Here is a 22472-nt window from a genome sequence, read left to right as displayed (position 1 = left end):
ATCTTGTACAAAAGTCTAGTTGGCAAATATTAGTGCCCAAGGTCGTACCAGGCAGCAAGAGAAAACTTAATCGTGAGAAGGAAAAACATAACCCAACAACAAAGAAAGTGCAATTAGCAAACGAGAATATGCTGTCTCGCTCTAATACCCTCACTAATGAAATCATCAACGAATCCAGCAGCGATACGGACTCTGACTGTACTGAAGACGGCGAAATTAAGCCTTGTGTTGTTCCTAAAAAGACAGCAAAGAGTGATAAGAAGACGAATTTAGGCAATATTCCTGAAATGCCGAATACTTCAAACCGGTTCGCCACTCTACCAATTGATAACAAGTGAGAAAACTACAGTCGAGTGTGCTCGACTGTGAGATACCCGCTACCCATTTTGAATAAAAGCAAAAAAATATGCATGTATTCTCGATCGGGATTTGAACTCGAACACCACCGACCGGGATTCGAACTCGCACACCACAAATTATATAGTAATTATTGTATATAGCATTAAAAAAAAAATTTTTTGAACCCCGAGCCGGCTCGAACCCGAGCACCACAACATGTCGACTTACATTCTACCACCAGAGCCATCGCAGTGCTTATTAACCCCCTATGCAAACAGATACTAATATAGGCGAGCATCTATACATATACGTACACACATACATACAATACAAAAGTATTTCTTTAATAACATCCACAATTTTTATTTATAATTATTGTAAAAACGATAAAAAAAAATGTTTGTACCCCGAGCGGGAACGAACCCGAGTACCACAACATGTTGGGCTTCCACTCTACCACAAGAGCTATCGCAGTGCCTCTATATACATACGTATACGCATACATACAATACATCCATAGAAGGCGTTTTTGCCCATACAAAACTATTTCTTTAATAACTTAAACAATTTTTATCTGATAGCAACCAAATCAGGAATCACAAATACCATTATTATTATTGTATATATCCAAATTCGCACGTCTAGCTTTAATATTACTCTTATTATTATTAATTTACGGGAGTGGAAGTGGGCGTGGCAAAAATTTTAAACAAATTTGATATGCGTGCAAACATAACAAATACTGTCGAAAATTATAGCTTTATCTCTTATAGTCTCTGAGATCTAGGTGTTCATACGGAGAGACGGGCATGGATATATCGTCTCAATTGTTAACGCTGATCAAGAACATATATACTTTATAGGGTCGGAGATCTCCTTCTACCTGTTACATACATTTCCTGCCGGCACAAAGTTATAATACCCTTCTACCCTATGGGTAGCGGGTATATTAACGAAGTTGACGACGAATTAAATGTAATTCGTGATGATCCAACGTGATGACTGAGGAGAAAGCCTCCACTGATAATCATACCGGGAGTGGGAAACATAAGCGAGATGCTAAAAGAATTTAGAAAAATCGTTGACAAAAATACATAGTTTTTCCTACAAATCGACTGGAGGAGGCAATGTTAGGTTGATGCCCAAGGACAGCTCCACCTACAGGAGTATTGTTGCGTATATGGACGATGCACAACTGGCCTTTAGGACCTACCAGATAAAGGAAGAGCGATGATTTGGCATTGTAGTGAAAGGGCTACACCACTCAACTCCTACAACACATATCGTTGAGACCCTTGCTGAACTTGGCTTCAAAGTACGAGACATTAAAAATGCACTGTCCAGAACAAACAAGAGCCCAATGTAGATGTTCTTTGTTAATCTGGAGCCATAAAGGAACAACAAGAAGGTCTTTGAAGTAAAGATCTCTGAGCCTAAAAAGCTTGATGATGTTGTGCATTGCTATCGATGCCAGGCCTATGGGCACACCAAGCGTTACTGCCGAATGCAATTCACGTGCGCCAAGTGTGGTCAAGATCATAATACTCGCACTTTACAACCAGATCGCACCATTCACCATTCCTGGCTACAATACAATAGTTGCAAATCACCCTGCCGACAGGATTCGTGGCGGAGCTGCAATTATTATGAGGAGCTGCATTGAACATGAAGAGCTAGAGTCGGTGCAACTGGACTGGATACAGTGTGCAAGAATTCTCCTGACAACTCAAGCAGGCCAAATAACCATTGGAGCAGCATACTTGCCGCCTCGGTATATCATAAATTATGCTGACTTATCACAACAGCTAAAAGACCTAGGACCCAGGTTCATATTGGAAGGAGATTTCAACCCTAAGCATACTTGGTGGAGTTCCAGATCAATCAACACCAAGGGCAGCACTCTCCTCAAGTGCATCAGAGAGTTGGGTTGCAGCGTGCATTCCACTGGTGAGCCCACCACTGGCCCAGTGACCCGAACAAAATACCAGACCTCCTTGACTTTGCTAAAAGCAAGGGAGTCGATCCCGCAAAGATTTTGTCGGACAGCTGCTATGAGCTCTGCTCTGACCACAGCATGGTTAAAGTAGTCCTGGAGGACCTAAGAAGAAGTCAAGAACAAAGCTGTTTACACGCAATACAAATCGTGAAATCTACAAAAACTGGTTGGAAGAAAACGTTGACCCTCTGCCAGCAATTGAAAATGGGAGTGATATCGACGAAGCTGTGGAAAACCTTACCAGAAAAGTACATATGGCAACGCAACGCCTGAGCAAGCATCTAAGACACGATTGAGGAATCACAAAGCTCGCAGGGACAACTACATCTGGTAAACTGAGTTGGCTTCCATGGTTGCTAAGCGAAGGAGGCTGAGCAGAGTATGGCCGGTCAGCAGAATGCCGAGAGACAAAAGAGCATACAACAGGGCTTGCAAAGACTTAAAACAGCGGTTAATAGACTCAAAAAATAAATCTCTGGAGGAGTACCTAGTGGAGCTAGAACCTGCCAAAGCTGAACATATCTTGTGGAATGCCACCAAATACCTAAAAAGGCCGGAAAAGAAGATTGCACCCGTTAGAAACGCCAACAGTTTGTGGTGTCGTTCTAGCCAGGAGAAAACCGATGCCTTTGCAGATCACTTGAGAAAAAGTTTCCGACCCTTCAACATGTGCGACAGCGATGATAAAGAAAAACCTATACAGTTCCTTGACAATGCTTGCCCTATGGATCTGCCTATACAAGAAATTGACAACACGGAGATTTAAGAAATATCTAAGCTAAAACTCCCCAATTCCCCTGGGTATGCCCACTTAGATGCAGCAGTCTTAAAACTACTCCTACCAAACTGCATTGAGAGCCTCAAGGTTATTATGAATCAATGCCTACGACTTGGCCATTTCCCAACACAGTGGAAGTGCGCCGAAGTCATGCTCACTCCCAAACCGGGTAAGCCAGTAACAGAACTAGCGTAGTACAGGCCAATTAGTTTGCTCATAATTCTCTCCAAAAATTCTGAAGAAACTTTTCCTGAAGAGACTACTACCAATCCTGGAAGAAAAAAGTATTGTAGCAGACCACCAATTCGGATTCAGAAGGGGCCACGGAGCGACTCAGCAGTGTCATAGAGTTGTGAGCATGATACTCTACTCTTTTGAGAAAAGAATCTACTGTACAGCAGTCTTCCTAGATGTGCGGCAGGCTTTCGACAGGGTGTGGCACCATGGGCTACTGTACAAACTGAAAAGGAGCCTCCCTACGCCATATTACTTGTTCCTTAAGGATTACGTCGAGAATAGAAGTTTTTACGTCAGGCTCAAGTAAGCCGAATCATCTATTCAGACAGGGTGTGCTGGAGTGCCTCAAGGAAGCACTGCAGACATGTCACTACCAACACAAAACAATTTCACCACATGCACATACCTGGACGACACAGCGTTTGTTTGTTCTGCTGACAGCAGGGTCACCTCCAGTCAAGAGCTACAACATGTCATCAATGATCTGAAACCATGGTTAAAACGCTGGAATATCGTCATCAACGCTGACAAGTCCACCCATATTACCTTCTCGCTACGACTAGGTAGCTGTCCGCCAGTCTCCTTAAATGATTCTATCATCCCACATAAGAGCTCGGCGAAATACTTATGTATGACGCTCGATAGAAGGCTGACATGGAAGACCCACATAGACGAAAAGGTGAAACTAATCAGACATAGGGCAAGGTCAATGTCATGGCTACTGTCCACGAAGAGCAAATTGTCGACAAAGAACAAAGTGCTGCTTTACAAGACTATAATTAAGCCAGCGTGGACCTATGGAATTGAGCTCTGGGGCACTACTTCGTTAACAAACATTAAAAAGCTTCAAAGATCAGAATGTCGACTTCTGAGGCAGTTAGTAAATGCCCCATACTACGTGCGCAACTTAACAATAAAAAGAGACCTAAATATACCATCAGTCTGCGAAGAAATAGCAAAAATCAGCAAAAGACATCTGGAGAGGCTGGAAAATCATGACAACCACCAGCCGTCAACATTCTGGACAACAGCACAACGCCCTTTAGGCTTGAAAGGTTTCACTCTGTTGATCTCCCTTTCGGAGTTTCATAGCGTAATATCTTACTAATACACCCTCAACCAAAGATTAAATATTTACTTTTCCCCTTCAAAGTATTATAAAATTTAATTAATGGGCAGATGTAAATAAAGAACATTCAACACAAAAAGAAAAAAATCTAATTAGTGACGCGCATGAATGGATTAGCGAGATTCCTACTGTCCCTATCTACTGGTTGTGGACGAACTTCCGAAGTGAGACGTGCGTCCCGTGCGCTCCGTACGAAAACCGCGTAATACCATAAAAACAGTGCCGACATAGACGGAATTTAGTGTCCCCTGTGCGAGAACCAAAACGCAACAGTGACACTTATATTTTCCGAGAAATTTAGTTTCTTCTGTGCAAAATTAAAATCAGGTGCGTGAAAACTTCCAGAAACTTCTAGAGAAATTGAGAAAAGTTTATAGTTTTTGGCACGGACAAATGCTTGTGAATTTGGACTTACTTACTCTTACACCGAGTACACTACTTGCCCTGAGTGTATTGCTTGCACTACTTGGGTTTCGACTGGTTAAGTGCTTGCAGTGTTTCAACTGCGGTTGTTGTGGTGGACAACATAATGCACGCGATGTCAAGGTCGAGTGCTAGATTGTGTAGCGAGTCCAAAATGTCACTTTCGGAGAATCGCCCAAAAGATTCAAAAGGGAAAAGGAGCAGACGGTCGCGGAACCGGGCTGTATCGTCGCCCATCTTGGTTGGGAGCGACGATGCATCCTCTGCTAAGCGGTTGGTTGTCTCCTTCCTTGGAGCCAACGTCGATGGAGCAGCTGCGGATGGAGTCGCCGATGGAGCCGCCATTGGACAGGCCGATGGCTCAGCTTGCGGATGTGGACCAGACGGTGAGGTCCGCTGTGTTGCGCGCCGGACTGGCGCCGGAAGCGGCCATCGCCGTTTTGGAGGCAACTGCTCGGCTTAGTTGTGGTGACCTTAGCGAGCTGGTGACCACGCTAGCTGTACGAAATGCCGTCTTGGAGACAAAAGTTGCGTTGTGCCAACCAGCTGCTGCGCCCTTCACGGCCCCAAGTGCGAGTGGTGCCACCACCAGAGTTGTCTATGGCATTGGCCCTATGGCCGCGCCAAGAAGTGCTCCTACAGCCAAGAAGTCCGTGGATACGTGGTCGGCTGTGGTGCCGAGTAGGGACCCGACCGTGTCGGGCAAGGAGATTGCCGAGAAGGTGATGAGCCAAGTTGCTCCAGCTCTGGGCGTTAGAGTTCACGAGGTCCGTGAACTGAAGCGCGGTGGTGCCGTTATTCGTACGCCGTCAAGGAGTGAAATTAAAAAAGTGGTGGCCAACGCGAAGTTCAACGAGGTCTGCCTGGAGGTTGAGCGCAACCGCGGAGTGACGTCTCGGCGCTTCGTACTAAGAACGGCTCTCTGCTGCCTGCGTCCAAATACATGGTCGCATACACTGTATACCAGTGCACGCGTTGCAGGCAAAAGGTCGTCAATGGACATCTCCGTGTAGTCCTGCGGGAATTTCTCAACATTGCATACAAGTTCACGCACGACTGCTAACACACATTGGATAAGTCCCTGGACGGAACAGGAGCATCGCTCTCGACTGTGTCTCTGGGGCCTCGCGTCACCTCAACACAGATCATGTTATGGTCACTGAGGTCCACTCTCCAGTCATATGTGGCCCACATATGCAGATGCTGCTTAGTTGGATATCACTCCGTCCGCGGTGATTATCGAACGTATACAAAGTGCTGACTTCATTCAGCCCACCCGCTCGGGATTCTTGGATTCACTCAGTTAGCAGCTCACCCCGTTGGTGGTTCAAGTCGCCACGAGCACGGACGAGCTATTTGCTGAACCACATGGGGGACCACTGCGTTCGCATCCCAATTGCTACCAGCAAGTAGTAGCACGGAATCTAAGTACGCATGGTACGGTTCCAACTCAGTGTTGTATTGGCAATTCACCGAGTTCAGAAAGATTGAGCCAAATCTTCCAGTGACACTCACGCATACGCCAAAGTCCGTGATGAGCGACTCAATTGCCATGCAGATGGCATCCGGGTCATCAAACGCCGACAGAAACCACTTGAGAATTGCAGCAGGCAATTAAGTAAAATTTACTGTTTACGTTTTTAATTTATGTAAACAAACCTGGAATTATGCCATACAAATTTGTAATTGGAGAACAGAATATTGCATATTTTTAAGCTGATCATGCAAAGAATATAAAAAAGAAAGAAAGCTACAGTCGAGTATGCTCGACTGTGAGATACCCGCTACCCATTTTGAACATAAGCAAAAAATATACCAAAATAATATACTGTACAAATACTTAAAATATGCCAAATTGTATATTTTGTACATCGATATAGTACCCCAATCAAAATATTGCACAGACGGCACAATATACCACATTCTTAGCCATAGTAACTAAGGCGTTTTTGCCCATACAAAAGTATTTCTTTAATAACTTCAGCAATTTTTTATCTGATCGCAATTTTCAGGAATCATTATACCCGCTACCCATAGAGTAGAAGGGTATTATAACTTTGTGCCGGCAGGAAATGTATGTAACAGGTAGAAGGAGTCATCTCCGACTCTATAAAGTATGTATATTCTTGATCAGCGTCAACAGCCGAGACGATCTAGCCATGTACGTCTGTCTGTCTGTGTGTCTGTCCTTCTGTCCGTATGAAACACTGGATCTCAGAGACTATAAGAGATATAGCTATAATTTTTCGACAGCATTTATTATGTATGCACACAGATTAAGTTTGTTTCAAATTTTTGCCACGCCCACTTCCGCCCCCGCAAATCGAAAAAATCGAATAACAAGCGTAATTGTAAAGCTAGAATTGGAATTTTGGTATATACAACAATAGCTATATTATTTATGATTGCTGAAAATTTGGTTGTGATCAGATAAAATTTTTTTAAGTTATTAAAGAAATAGTTTTGTATGGTAAAAACGCCTTCTATGTATGTGTTGTATGTATGCGTATACGTATATACATGCTCGCCTCTATATTTGTATCTGTATGCAAGAGGCACTGCGATAGCTCTATTGGTAGAGTGCAAGCATATTACTGTTGTGGTAGTCGGGGGACTCGGGTTCGAGCCCGCTCGGGGTACAAACTTTTGGTTTTTTTTAATCGTAATTACAACAATTATAAATAAAAATTGTGGATTTTATTAAAGAAATATTTTGTATGAGCAAAATCGCCTGCTATGTATGTATTGTATGTTTGCGTATACGTATGTATATACATGCTCGTCTATATTAGCATCTGTATGCATATGGGGTTCATAAGCAATGCGATAGCTCAGGTGGTAGAGTGCAAGCTGCGCATGTTGTGGTGCCCGGGTTCGAACCCGCTCGAAGTACAAACTTTTTTTTTTTGTTAACCACCCGGTCGGTGGTGCTCGAGTTCAAATCCCGATCGAAAATACATGCATATTTATTTTTAATATTTTGAGATTATTACCGTAATATTTTGCTTTTATTCAATATGGGTAGCGGGTATTTCACAGTCGAGCACACTCGACTGTAGCTTTCTTACTTGTTTTATTATTGTATGTACCAAAACTCGCAGCTCTAGCTTTAAAATTACGCTTGTTAGTCGATTTTAGTTGATTGGCTGGGGCGGAAGTGGGCGTTTCAAAAATTTGAAACAAACTTAATCTGTGTGCATACATAATAAATGCTGTCGAAAAATTATAGCTATATCTCTTATAGTCTCTGAGATCCAGTGTTTCATACGGACAGAAGGACAGACACACAGACAGACAGACGGACATGGCTAGATCGTCTCGGCTGTTGACGCTGATCAAGAATATATATACTTTATAGGGAGAGAGATGCCTCGTTATGCCTGTTACATACATTTCCTGCCGGCACAAAGTTATAATACCCTTCTACCCTATGGGTAGCGGGTATACAAATTTTAAATGACGCGGAAATTGAAATGTGTACGCCAAACGAATGTTACTCACTGGATTTTTGAAAGGTTTTTTTGTGTTGATGTCTGCTCTGCATTGCACTATGTTGAATTTGACCCGTTTTTGTGGCCAAAATTAAAAATTTTGAAATTAACAAGATTTTTGAATGCAGGTTTCTTGTATAATAAAGGTTATTGCTATAGGAAGGTATTTTAGAAAAGTGGGCGTGTCAACGCCCACATAAATCGAAAAAGAGCGAATATATAAATTAAATTTTCAAGTTAGAGACCCGAATTTTGGAACACATGATGAATGTCCTATTTCAAATGCGTCCTGAAAATTTAGTTCAGATCGGATAATAAATATGGAAGTTATTCAAGAAAAAAAAGTCGCAAAGGCTTTACCAAGGGCTTGTTTATCATTTTGCGAATAGTTATGTTTTTTTCAGGGTTTAACGCAAGTAATCTTAATAGGACAGCAAGATCAACAAGTTACGACAGTGTATATGGCATTTTGTTTCTCGCAAAAGCTCCTTGCTTACGCCACACTTCTAGCAGTTCTGCAATTCTGATCAAAATGTTGCTCCCTAATAATTCAAATTACGCAAAAAACCGCAAAAAACGCATAATGAGCTTAGATATTATGAATTCAGAATTGACAGATCTACAATATGTATATGGACACTCACTGAACAAATTTGAACATTTTAGTTAAAACCTTTTGGAAAGTTCAACTTTCTTTCGAAAAGTGACAAGGGGACAACACTTGCTAAATATACAAATTGTTAGAAAAATACGAACGTTTTGTTCAACATATTAGTATCAACACATAGTAATAACTTGAAGAAGTAATATTCCTTTTGAATTTTATTATTTAATGATTTTTGTGGGAGATATGCCAATTTGAAATTGCATCGCACATTTAACATTTAACACTGCACGTACATATTGCCTGCTTGCAACAGCTTACTTTAACAGCTGTTATTTTAACATTAAACTGTTAAGTTAACATTTTAGGTATACAATATCGCGATTTGATAATTTTTAACATGATAACATTAAAAAAACGGAAATTTGAATACTTGCGAAAAATGAGTTTTGGCCACGAAAACGGGTCAAATTCAACATAGTGCATTGTATGCACATACACACACACACACACACACACACACACACACACACACACACACACACACACACACACACCCACACACACACACACACACACACACACACACACACACACACACACACACACACACACACACACACACACACACACACACACACACACACACAGGGACAGTGTGCGAATTTTCCACAAGCCGGTCGCGTTTTGAAGTCGCTCCTTTTGATCGCTCTGGAATTCGCTAAAATAAGTAGGAAAATCAAAAAAAAAGTGACTACGAGTGAGTTCGAGCTGTGCTCAATCCTTGTGTACTCACGGTCGGTCGGGGCACCTGCTGCTGGACGTCGGAGGCAGCCGTGTCACCAGGAGACGCATTGGCAGAATTGACGGCAGCGAGGGAAATTGTTGTTGGTTCCAGTACAATTGACCACAACTACTGGTAAACAATAACAATCGTACACCCACGATCAGCTGACGACGAGGGCTGCGCTATCATCAGCTGCTCAGCCAGACTGGGCGTTCTGGCGTTGCCAGTCGGCCAACTAGAAGCCCAGCGCAAAGCTTAAAAAGCACAGCGCAAAGCTCAAAAAGTGCAAAAAATATCTGCATACTTTTAGGAGCTGCTAATTAACATACGCAATAAGCTCCGCTGAAAGAGTGCAGCTGCAGTGGTGCAGTGCATAGAGGCGCGGACTCTTCAGCGATCCACGGTTCGAATCCACCAAGATCGGAAAAGTCCAACACTTAATTTATTAAGTGGTCTGGCCGAAAAGAGTGGGTCGGCGATGCAGCGCACACCACCACCACCACCAGCAGCAGCAGCAGCAGTTAACAGGAGGCCTAAGTTCCCGTGTGGCAGCAGCATAGAAGAAAATGCATGTCATAACCAAACGGGCGACAACAGGAGCAGGAGCGAGGAACCAGCAAGCAGCTCGTCGGCGGCGGTCGTTGTGTTGCCGGATCCCGATATGGCGGCCACACGTATTGTGCCTGTTGCTGGCCCAGCCAGCGAGAAGAGGTCGCTTAAAGACCTGTTGGAGCGCTTGGGCACGGAGCTGGACGGCCTTTCCGAGCAGTTTGCCTCGCAGAGGCACATCAACGAAAAGATGAGGAGCAAGTTGGCAAGAATGCAGAAATTGCATCGAGCCGCAACAGAGCTGTGTAAAGAGGCAAGCGTCACAGTCACCACAGACACAGCCACTGAAGGAGCATTGGATAAAGCGGCCCCAAGAGCAGTCGTGTCAGCGGCAATCGGCATCAAGCCGTCGGCAACGCCCAAGAGGCAGAGGGATACCGAGGCGGAGCCGAGGAAGACTCCACCAAGCGAAATAAAACAGTAACTCACGCCGAGTGGACTACTGTGGAGTCGAAAAGCACGGGGAGGAAGAGGACCACTACCAAGCCACGCCCTGACGCACTGGTGGTCAGTGCAAAAGGAGAGATGAGCTATAGTGACGTGCTTTCTATGGTTACCAGACGGCAGGATGGGAAGCTGCAAAATGTCGCTGATAGCGTGATCACAGCTCGAAGAACTGCCAAGGGAGATCTTCTGTTGGAGCTCGGCGGCTCTGGGCTGGACAGTACTTCCAAACTGAAGGACGCAATCGAGAACGTGCTAGGGATTGTGCAGAGGTGCGCAGCATTACCCAGCGAACTACAATTGCTATTCGTGACTTGGACGAACTCACGCGACAGGAGGAAGTGTTGGCAGCAGTGCATGCGCAAGCGGGCGTCCCTATCGATGTGTGCCAGCTGAAGAGCCTGAGAGCGGGATACGCAGGCACGCAGGTAGCAATTCTTCAGGTGCCACCACTATGGGCTCCAAAATCCTTGAGTTGGGCAAACTCAAGGTTGGGTGGTCTCGCTGCAGAATTGTGGAGCAAGAGCAGAGGACGAGGTGCTTCAAATGCCTTGAGATCGGGCACATAGCCAGCAGATGCAAGAATCTCATTGACAGGAGTAACTGCTGTATAAGATGTGGAGTACCTGGTCACAAAGTGGCATCGTGCACCAACGCAGCGAATTGCTACATTTGCAGCGCAAATGGAGGCAAACAGCTAAACCACCAGGCTGGTAGTCGCAATTGTCCATTGGCAGCAAAGAGCGCAACGAAAGCACACTCATGCAATTAGTCCAGCTCAACCTAAATCACTGTGCAGCTGCGCATGACCTTCTTCAGCAAGCAGTGCGAGATGATAGCGCTGACGTAGCTATCCTAAGCGAACCGTACAGAGCGGTAACAGGCTCAGTCTGGGCAGCGGATACTACGGGTAAGGCAGCAATCTGGGTGTGCGGCAAATCACCGTTGCAGTTCGGACACGAGCATGCTGCACGTGGATTTGTGCGAGCAAAAATCGGCGGTACATGGGTCTATAGCGTGTATCTGGCCCCAGTCTGTCTCTGGAGGAGTACGGGCGCATTCTGGATGAACTCGCAGCAGATGCTATAGGCCGCTCCCCATTAATTGTCGGCGGCGACTTCAATGCATGGGCAATGGAATGGGGTAGTCCCTGCACAAATGCGAGAGGCTCGATTGTGACGGAAACGTTCCAAATGCTGGATCTAATCCTCCTGAACGAGGGCACGCAACAGACTTTTTGTAGAGCTGGCGTGGGGTCCATAGTCGACCTGACTTATGTGTGCAGCGCGCTGTCGCCTTCGGCACGTTGGCGCTTGAGCGACGGTTACACAGCTAGCGACCACCGTGCTATTCTGTGCGAAGTTGGCGGGCGGCGCCCCAGCAATACAGGTGACCCATCAAGATGGGTTAACTTCAACGCGGATAAGATGGACGTGCTGCGCTTCAGCGCTCGCATCCAGTGTATGGAAGCGGCAGGAAGCGCCGAGCAGATGGCTACGATAGCATTGCATGCGTTAGCGCAAGCATGCAAAGACTCGATGCCCCCCCAGAAGATCTTCCACCCACCACCATCTGCCAGTGTACTGGTGGAATGAGGATATCGCCACCGCCAGGCGGGAATGCAACCGCGTGAGAAGATGCTACCAGCGATCGCGAGGCAGACCGTCCTACACATCATGGCAGCGCGAATACAAAGAGAGGCGGAAAGCTCTGAAACATGCCATCAAGGCGAGCAAACGCAAATGCTTCATCGAGCTTTGTGAGACTTTGGAGAGCGACCCATGGGGGGAAGGCGTACCAACTGGTCACTAAAAAGATCTCGGCACACAAAGCGTCTATGCCACCGGATGATGTGATGCACTGCGTTGTCCGTGAGCTGTTTCCGACTACAGCTGGTGAGACGGTGCGAAATCTTGATGTCGTCACATCCAATAATAGCGCGGCAATTGAGTTGGTTACCAGTGCCGAGATAAGTACTATCGCTGGAAGCATGAAGCTGGGAAAGGCGCCTGGGCCGGATGGCATTCCACTGAGAGCTCTTCGGCTCGCCTGTGCTCTGAGGCCGGAAATCTTCGTTGATATGTTCAACAGGTGTCTACAGGAGGCTGTCTTTCCAGATATCTGGAAATCGCAGAGACTGGTTCTGCTCCCTAAACCAGGCAAGAATCCGGGCGAACCTGCTGCATATCGGCCAATCTGCCTCATTGACAATGCGGGAAAAATGCTGGAGAAAATCGTATGCACCCGGCTGGAGCGCGCTATTGCCGCAGGAGGTGACCTATCGCCAAATCAATTTGGCTTTCGCAAGGCCAGATCGACAGTCGACGCAGCGACTAGAGTTGTGGAGATCGCCTCACACGCCATAGCGGGCAGCAGATGGAAGGGAGGAGCCAAGGAGTATTGCTTGATGGTCACGCTGGACATCAAGAATGCCTTTAACTCGGCCCGTTGGGACTGCATTCTCAAGGCTCTGGCAGCGTTCCAAGTGCCGAGATATCTTCTGGAAATCGTGCGTAGCTACCTATCCTGCAGGCGGCTATTGTACGAGACAAGCGCTGGTATAGAGGAGTACGTCGTGACGGCAGGTGTCCCACAAGGCTCGGTCTTGGGCCCTCTTCTGTGGAATGCCATGTATGATGGCATCCTGAGACTAACCCTCCCCCCGGGCACGCACATGGTTGGCTTCGCAGACGACATCGCTGTCCTTGTCGTGAGGAAGGAGCTGATGCAGGCCGAGAGTGTGTGCAACCAAGCAATTGCGACCATCCAGCAGTGGCTTGGCTCAGTTGGGCTGGCACTTGCGCCGCATAAAACTGAAGCCGTGCTGATAAGCAGCAGAAAACATGTAGAGGTAGCGCAAATTTCGGTTGGCTGTACAACTATTTCGTCCAAAAGAGCGATCAAGTATCTGGGAGTTTGGATCGATACAAGGCTCAGCTTTCGAGAGCACCTGGAAGCGACGAGCAATAAAGCTGCAGGCATGAACCGGCTACTGTCAAGGCTCATGGCGAATGTTGGAGGCCCAAAACAATTGCGACGATCGCTAATCGCGGGTGCCATGCGATCCATCGCACTGTTCGCGGCACCAATATGGGTTCGAGCATTGGACACCAGAAGCTACTGCCAAGGGCTGGAGGCAGCGTTCAGGAAGAGTGCCATCCGCATCATTAGTGGATTCCGCACAATCTCTGAGGACGCAGCGTTCGTCATCGCTGGTGTACCGCCGTTTGTGGAAATGGCCAGAGAGCGAGCTGCTACCTATCGGCAGCTGCGATCCCGGCACCACAGCAACGCCGAAACGCGAACCGTTCGGACAGCAGGACGGCATGAATGCCTAGAGAGGTGGCAGCGACGTTGGGATATGTCTCCAAAAGGCCGTTGGACGCATCGGCTTATCCCGAACATCGGGGAATGGACCAGCAGGAAGCACGGCCAAGTCAACTTCCACTTGACTCAGGTTCTAAGTGGCCATGGATGCTTCAGAAGCTATCTGCACCGATTTGGTCATGAAGCTTCTGGCAACTGCTCTGAGTGTGGAACACTGGAGGATGCTGAGCATACTATCTTCGCCTGCAAGCTATATGGATCACTACGCAACGACTTGGAAAGGGCACTGGGCGTATCGATTGCGGTGGGAAACTTGGTCCCGCTTATGCTGCAATCAGTGGACAACTGGGTTGCGATTTGTGAGTTTGCGTCAACTGTGATGCAGACCCAAAGAAGCATGGAGAGAGCCAGGAGAGAGTCGATGGAATAGGTGGCGCTATGTCTCTTGTGAAGCAATGCTTTACGGCCGTACCACAGGAGATCGCACTGCCCTTTACCCATCATAATTTATTTATATCATGTATCTCGTTATCATATTAACATTAGTAATAGTAGAGCAAAGTCGAAATAAAAAAAACACACACACACACACACACACACGCACACACACACACACAAATATATGTATGTACATATAGTCCAGAGTATGTACATAAGCACACACAATTTGCTTACAGGTTTTGGCTCTGTCTCTCTTAAGTGGATACATGAATACATACATACATACATTACGCACAATAGCTTCCACGCATACACAGAGATAATGAATTTTCAGTGTGGCTTGAACTTGAACTGCATGCCTAAAGGAGTTTTCGGGCAATTGGCAAGCCACGCTTACGATGGACGACTCAGCGAAAGTGAGATGGCTAGACGTATGCTAAATTGTTGCAGCTGCTGTTATAAATGGCACTGCTTACATAATCGTATTTGCGCTGCCTGCCGCCTGCATCTCATTGCAATATAATATTTATTTTAACAGTCTCACATGGAGAAACTACTACTACAAAACATTACTTGTGCTTTTTATACCCGCTACCCGTAGGGTAGAAGGGTATTATAACTTTGTGCCGGCAGGAAATGTATGTAACAGGTAGAACGAGGCATCTCCGACCCTATAAAGTATATGTATTCTTGATCAGCATCAACAGCCGAGACGATCTAGCCATGTCCGTCTGTCCGTCTGTGTGTCTGTCCGTATGAACACCTAGATCTCAGAGACTATAAGAGATAAAGCTATAATTTTTTTCGACAGCATTTGTTATCTTTGCACGCAGATCAAGTTTGTTTCAAATTATTGCCACGCCCACTTCCGTCCCCGCAAATCAAAACAATCGAATAACAAGCGTATTTTTAAAGCTGCGAATTGTTGTGTATACAATAATAACTATAGTATTTATGATTTCTAAAAATTTGATTGCGATCAGATAAAAATTGTGGAAGTTATTAAATAAATACTTTTCTATGGGCAAAAACGCCTACTTACTAGGTGTCTTAGTTGCTTTGGCCGACAATCTGGTATGTTGTGCCGTCTTTGGTATATTTTGAATGTGGTACTATATCGATATAACAAATATAGCGTTTGGTGTATTTTTAGTATATTTGTATTTTTGGTATATTTTGAATAAATACTGCAAAATTTTGTTTCTATACAAAATGGGTAGCATGTATCTTACAGTCGAGCATACTCGACTGTAACTTTCATTCTTGTTCTCTGAAATGAGGGGGTGATGAGGGCCCCTATCAATTTCAGTCTGCTGCTGCAGCTACTGCACATGCATTCGCTTTTGTTGTCACTGCTGAATGCGCCGCCAAATTAAATATTTCACCAAATTTTTGACTTCCATTTGTCCGTCATTTGTAATGAAGCAGCGCACGACAAAGGAAAAACGAGATGCCGACAGTATACGTGGTAAAAGTGCTAAGTGGCGAGAGGGGGCGGCGTGTGTGGAGTGTGTGTTTAATTAATTAGCCAAGGAGGGCTTAAATAGCTCAGCGCTGAATCGTTGCGAAGCTCTGGAATGATAATGATGCAAGGCCAAGTGAAATAACTCTTCAATTGAAACACCCTGCAGTACTGGAGGTGTCGATTGGCCATGGGTAAGTGCTTACCTCGCCGATTACTACATGGGTACTTACTAAAGTGACCCTATAGTAAACGAACGTCGAACCACCTAGTTAATAAATATATGCGTATTAAAGCATAAGTACAAAATAACGGCAAGCATCGCTTTCGTTTTTGTTATTTTGTGAAAAGGGCATACACAAAATTAAAGACAAAACTTCGATTACGCTTTACATCGCTGCTCAAACGCAGCTGTGTTTGCTGGTTAACGAAATTTTGCAAGCATTTGAGTTGAGAAGTGCAAAGCGGATCAATCGATCAATTATTAGGTGAGTTACTTAAAAAATAATATATGTAAAATTTTAAATAAACAGATAATAAAAGTACGACAAGCAGTTAGCCTAATGTGTAATTATACAGTGGAAAACGTGCCTAAAGAAGAGGAAGTGGAAATTATGACAGAATATCTACGTTATCGAAATAATGACAGGGGATTGCGGCCCTAAAAAAGAAGACAATTTCTTTGGTGTTATGATCGGTGAGTATTTTAAAAGATATTTAGTTAATAATCATTATCTACTTCAATCTATTAAAACTTTTTGAATCCTTTTTATTTCCAGATTCAATAACTGAGGACCAGTTGAGAAAGGCCTTGCAGCTCTTGCAGATATTTTAAAAACTCAAGTTGCCTTAAAGTAATAAAAGTATCCGACTTATTAAAATAAAGAAAAATTAAAATTAAATAAAAACTGTAATTGAAATTGTACATTTTTTATACCCGCTACCCATAGGGTAGACAGGAAATGTATGTAACAGGTAGAAGGAGGCATCTCCGACCCTATAAAGTATATGTATTCTTGATCAGCGTCAACAGCCGAGACGATCTAGCCATGTCCGTCTGTCCGTCTGTGTGTCTGTCCGTATGAACACCTAGAACTCAGAGACTATAAGAGATAGAGCTATAATTTTCGAAAGTTTGCTTAAAATTTTTGCCACGCCCCGCTGCCACAAATCAAAAACATCGAATAACAAGCGTAATTCTAAAGAGTTTTGGTATATACAATAACAAACAAGTAAGAAAGTTACAGTCGAGTGTGCTCGACAGTGAGATACCAGCTACACATTTTTAATAAAAGCAAAATATTGCGGTATTATTTTCAAAATAAACCTAAAATACTTAAAAACACTAAAAATATACCAAATAGTTTGTTTGGTATATCGATATAGTACACCATTCATAATATACCATAGACGGCACAATATACCAGATTGTCGGCCAAAGTAACTAAGAACCTTAGTAAGTAGGCGTTTTTGCCCATACAAAAGTAGGTGTTTCTTTAATAACTTCGACGATTTTTATCTGATCGCAGCCAAATTTTCAGGAATCGGAAAATTTAGTTGCGATCAGATAAAAATTGTCGAAGTTATTAAAGAAATACTTTTGTATGGGCAAAACCGCCTATCTACTAGGGGTCTTAGTTGCTTTGGCTGACAATCTGGTATATTGTGCCGTCTATGGTATATTTTGAATGAGGTACTATATCGATATACCACATATAACATTTGGTATATTCTTAGTATTTTTGTAGTATATTTGGTATATGTTGAGAATAATACCGCAAAATTAATTACTTTTATTCAAAATGGGTAGCGGATATCTCACAGTCGAGTACACTCGACTGTAGCTTTCTTACTTGTTTTAATTTATAATGGTCGACCCTTCCATGGGGTCCCATGTAAGTACTTACTTTACCGGCCGTTCAATGGGGTCTAATGTAAATACTTTCTTTAAAGACCCTAATTTGTTGCACTATTTCACTAGTTCGTGGAAAATCGAGGTGGTGGCGATTGACCCTATTTGTGGACATTTCATACAAAAACGGAAAATAAAGAACGCATTGCTAGGTGCAACTTTATAAGTAGTGGTGGTCTGCTGGTAAGTGCTTATTTCACCAGCAACGAAATAGCGCTTAGAACTGCAGAGGAGCTAATTAAAGCGAAACAGCATGTGTGAAGCGTAGAACTGTGAGTTTCTCTCTGTAACATATGTGTAACTGTCTGCTTGTGTCTGTATTTTTACAGTAAACACCTGTATTTCATTGGTCTAAAACATATTAGTTGCAGGGCTGAACACAGCGTTTTGCTCACTTTAACTTTCATGATTATATGAGATTGAGGATATTTCAATAGTTGGCAAGAAAGCTTCATTCGATAAATAATCTTATCGGTACACTCAATCATTTTTTAGAAATCTTTCTTTTTTCGATCAGTTCATGTACACTACGAACTGTTGCATGATAAAATTATTTAAATTAAGTTCTGTAACCAATAACCTCATTCATCGTACGAAGCAGTCAGGCAGTTAGAACATAGTTAATCGACTTAATTTATATCGATAATATGTACCGAAAATGGTACTCGTTCCGCTATCGATCCCTAATGATAGAAATAATAATCGAAGTATTTTGGCGCCATTTTTAAAGCTGCTTTTCCACGTATAATAAAAGTATAGTAACTGCGACTTATTTCCGTTAGCTGCAACCGCACAGTTTATTTCTCAGTGCTTTGTCGACTTTGCCTTGTGTGTTGTTGTTATTTAGTGCTGCTGCTCTGCAGTTTCCACATTTATAACAGTTGCAAGCTGCAACATTTGTGTGGTTCTCATTTCCCTGACTGATGAGAGCCGTAAACGTTCGTGATATCTTGGGCGACTAATTAGAGCGCTAGGTTGTGATAAGGTTGTGCAGAAAACCAATTAACAAAAAGCTTCACGTACAGCTGATGCGCTTTGTGGCATGTCCCCAAAAGGGTTTGCCCCTTCCAAAAACAAACACAGATTGCAAACAACAGCAACAAAAACAAGTAAGAAAGCTACTTGTTTTTGTTCGACTGTGAGATACCAGCTACCCATTCTGAATAAATTAAAAATATTACGGTAATAATCTCAGAATATTAAAAATAAATATGAATGTATTCTCGATCGGGATTTGAACTCGAGCACCACCGACCGGGTGGTTAAAAAAACTTTGTACCCCGAGCGGGCTCGAACCCGAGCACCACAACATGCTCGACTTGCACTCCACCATCTGAGCTATCGCTTTGCTTATGAAACCTCTATGCATACAGATACTAATATAGACGAGCATGTATATACGTATACGCATACATACATAGCAGGCCGTTTTTCCCATACGAAAGTATTTCTTTAATAACATCCACAATTTTTATACCCGCTACCCATAGGGTAGAAGGGTATTATAACTTTGTGCCAACAGGAAATGTATGTAACAGGTAGAAGAAGGCATCTCCGACCCTATAAAGTATATAAATTCTTGATCAGCATCAACAGCCGAGACGATCCATGTCCGTCTGTGTGGCTGTCCGTCTGTCCGTATGAACACCTAGATCTCAGAGACTATAGGAGATAGAGCTATAATTTTTCAAAAGCATTTGTTATGTTTGCACGCAGATCAAGTTTATTTCAAATTTTTGCCACGCCTCCTTCCGCCCCTGCAAATCAAAAAAATCGAATAACATGCGTATTACAGTAATAACTATAGTAGTTATGATTCCTAAAAATTTGGTTGCGATCAGATAAAAATTGTCGAAGTTATTAAAAAAAATACTTTTGTATGGGCAAAAACGCCTACTTACTAGGGGTCTTAGTTGCTTTGGCTGACAATCTGGTATATTGAGCTGTCTATGGTATATTTTGAATGCAGTACTATATCAATATACCACATATAGCGGGTATCTCACAGTCGAGTACACTCGACTGCAGCGTTCTTACATGTTATTTATAATTGTTGTAAATAGGATTAAAAAAAAAAACAAAAAAGTTTGTACCCCGAGCGGGCTCGAACCCGAGCACCACAACATGCTCGGCATGCACTCTACCACCTGAGCTCTCGCATTGCTTATGAGCCCTCTATGCATACAGATACTAATATAGACGAGCATGTATATACGTATACGCATACATACATATCACGCCGTTTTGCCCATACAAAAGTATTTCTTTAATAAAATCCACAAATTTTATTTATAATTGTTATAAATAGATTAAAAAAAAAAAAACAAGTAAGGAAGTTACAGTCGAGTGAGATCGACAAAAATTTTAAACAAACTTGATCTGCGTATATAGCGGGTTTAAAAAAAAAAGTTTGTACCCCGAGCGGGCTCGAACCCGAGTTTCCCGAGTACCACAACACGAATATGCTTGCACTCGACGAATAGAGCTATCACAGTGCCTCTTGCATACAGATACAAATATAGAGGCGAGCATGTATATACGTATACGCAAACATACTAAACTTTTTCTTTAATAACTTAAACAATTTTTATCTGATCCCAACCAAATTTTCAGGAATCACAAACACCATTGTTATTATTGTATATACCACGTCTACCTTTAATATTACTCTTGTTATTATTGATTTGCTGGAGCGGGAGTGGGCGTGGCAAAAATTTGAAACAAACTTGATCTGCGTGCAAACATAACGAATACTGTCGAAAAAAATTATAGCTCTATCTCTTATAGTCTGTGAGATCTAGGTGTTCATACGGACAGACGGACATGGCTAGATCGTCTCGGCTGATGATGCTGATCAAGTATATATATACTTTATAGGGTCGGAGATGCCTCCTTCTGCCTGTTACATACATTTCATGCCGGCACAAAGTTATAATACGGTTTTATCAGCTCAGAGAAGCTGGGTCCAGTGATTTGAGATATTCAAAAACAAGTAAGAAAGTTACAGTCGAGTGTGCTCGACTGTGAGATACCCGCTACCCATTTTTAATAAGGGCAAAATATTGTGGTATTATTTTCAAAATATACCGAAAATACTAAAAAAAAATACTAAAAATATACCAAATGGTATGTTTGGTACACCGATACAGCACACCATTCAAAATATACCATAGACGGCACAATGTACCAGATTGTCGGCCAAAGCAACTAAGAGCCCTAGTAAGTGGGCGTTTTTGCCCATACAAAAGTATTTATTTAATAACTTCCACAATTTTTATCTGATCGCAACCAAATTTTCAGGAATCATAACTACTATAGTAATTATAGTATATACCACAGCTCACACAGCTCTAGCTTTAAATTTACGCTTGTTATTCGATTTTTTTGATTTGCGGGGGCGGAAGTGGGCGTGGCTAAAATTTGAAACAAACTTGATCTGCGTGCAAACATAACAAATGCTGTCGAAAAAAAATTATAGCTCTATCTCTTATAGTCTCTGAGATCTACAGTGGATCGCAGCTTATTTCGTGCAGTCGCAAACTGAAAGTTTGAACCTTCACTGCTACTAAACCATCAAAGATATTTCAAAAATTTAAATGAAGGTTGGTAAAGCAGAATTTGTAGATTTGAAATTATTAAGAAAAATTTTCTTAATTACAAAAGTAAAACATTGAGATACAAAAAAAAATTTTTTGCGCTTTTTTTATGCCGCAGCTTATTTCGTGCAGACATTTTATATAGACGAAATTCTAACTTTTTTGACTAGAATATTAGGTTTTCACGCCAGATTTGGTATTTTTGGTAGTTAAACTAAAAGATTTAATGAGAATTTTGACATTTGAGACATTGAAATACGAAAATTTTGGGGAATTACAAACAAGGCACCTCGAACAACTATTAAACAACGAGAATTAGTTCTCAAATATTTTAAAGATGGGAACAGCCAGCGTTCTATTGCGGAGAAGGTTTCACTAAGCTTTAGGACTGTACAATATATAATTTAGCGCTTTATTCGTGAAAATCGGATGGAAAATAAAGGTCAAAATGCACCAAATAAAATTTTTTGCGAACAAGAGGAGCGTCGCATAGTAAGAAAAGTTGAAGCTATCGCCTCCAAAATTGGCTGTGGAGATAGAGGATGAAATGGGCAAGAAGTGTAGCCCGGATTCAGTGAGCCGGGTCCTGCACGAACACAACTTTAATGGTCGAGTAGTTCGAAAAAAATAATTTATTAACAAGAAAAAACGGGACTACCGCTTACATCTCGCTTGGGAACATATCCGTCATCCGATTTCCTTTTGGGAAGACGTCATCTTTGAGAGGAATCAAAATCTAACATATGCGGCTCGGATGAGAGTCAATATGTTTGGCGGAGACCAATTACCGAGCTAGACCCCAAACACCTAAAACCAACAGTTAAGCATGGCGGGGGTCACGTTATGGTTTGGGCCTGTATGTCGGCCTCTGGAGTCGGTAGCCTGTTTTTATTGATA

The 22472-nt window shown here is 43.1% G+C and overlaps 2 long non-coding RNA genes across 2 annotated transcripts; one reads left to right on the top strand and one right to left on the bottom strand.

Moving 5' to 3' along the window:
* Positions 1-9501: 9501 nt before the first annotated feature.
* Positions 9502-10062, bottom strand: LOC133848635 (uncharacterized). Its single transcript, XR_009895284.1, has 2 exons — positions 9794-10062; positions 9502-9708 (listed from the first exon to the last, which is right to left on the bottom strand). It is a non-coding gene; the product is annotated as an uncharacterized LOC133848635 (long non-coding RNA).
* A 6592-nt stretch (positions 10063-16654) lies between these two features.
* On the top strand, positions 16655-16886 carry LOC133847440 (uncharacterized). The gene is made up of 2 exons (XR_009895165.1): positions 16655-16764; positions 16847-16886. It is a non-coding gene; the product is annotated as an uncharacterized LOC133847440 (long non-coding RNA).
* Positions 16887-22472: the final 5586 nt, after the last annotated feature.

The sequence above is a fragment of the Drosophila sulfurigaster genome, chromosome X (genome assembly GCF_023558435.1).
Source record: "Drosophila sulfurigaster albostrigata strain 15112-1811.04 chromosome X, ASM2355843v2, whole genome shotgun sequence".
In the NCBI taxonomy this organism is placed as follows: Eukaryota; Metazoa; Arthropoda; class Insecta; order Diptera; family Drosophilidae; genus Drosophila; species Drosophila sulfurigaster.
This window is presented reverse-complemented; position numbering and strand designations above follow the sequence as displayed.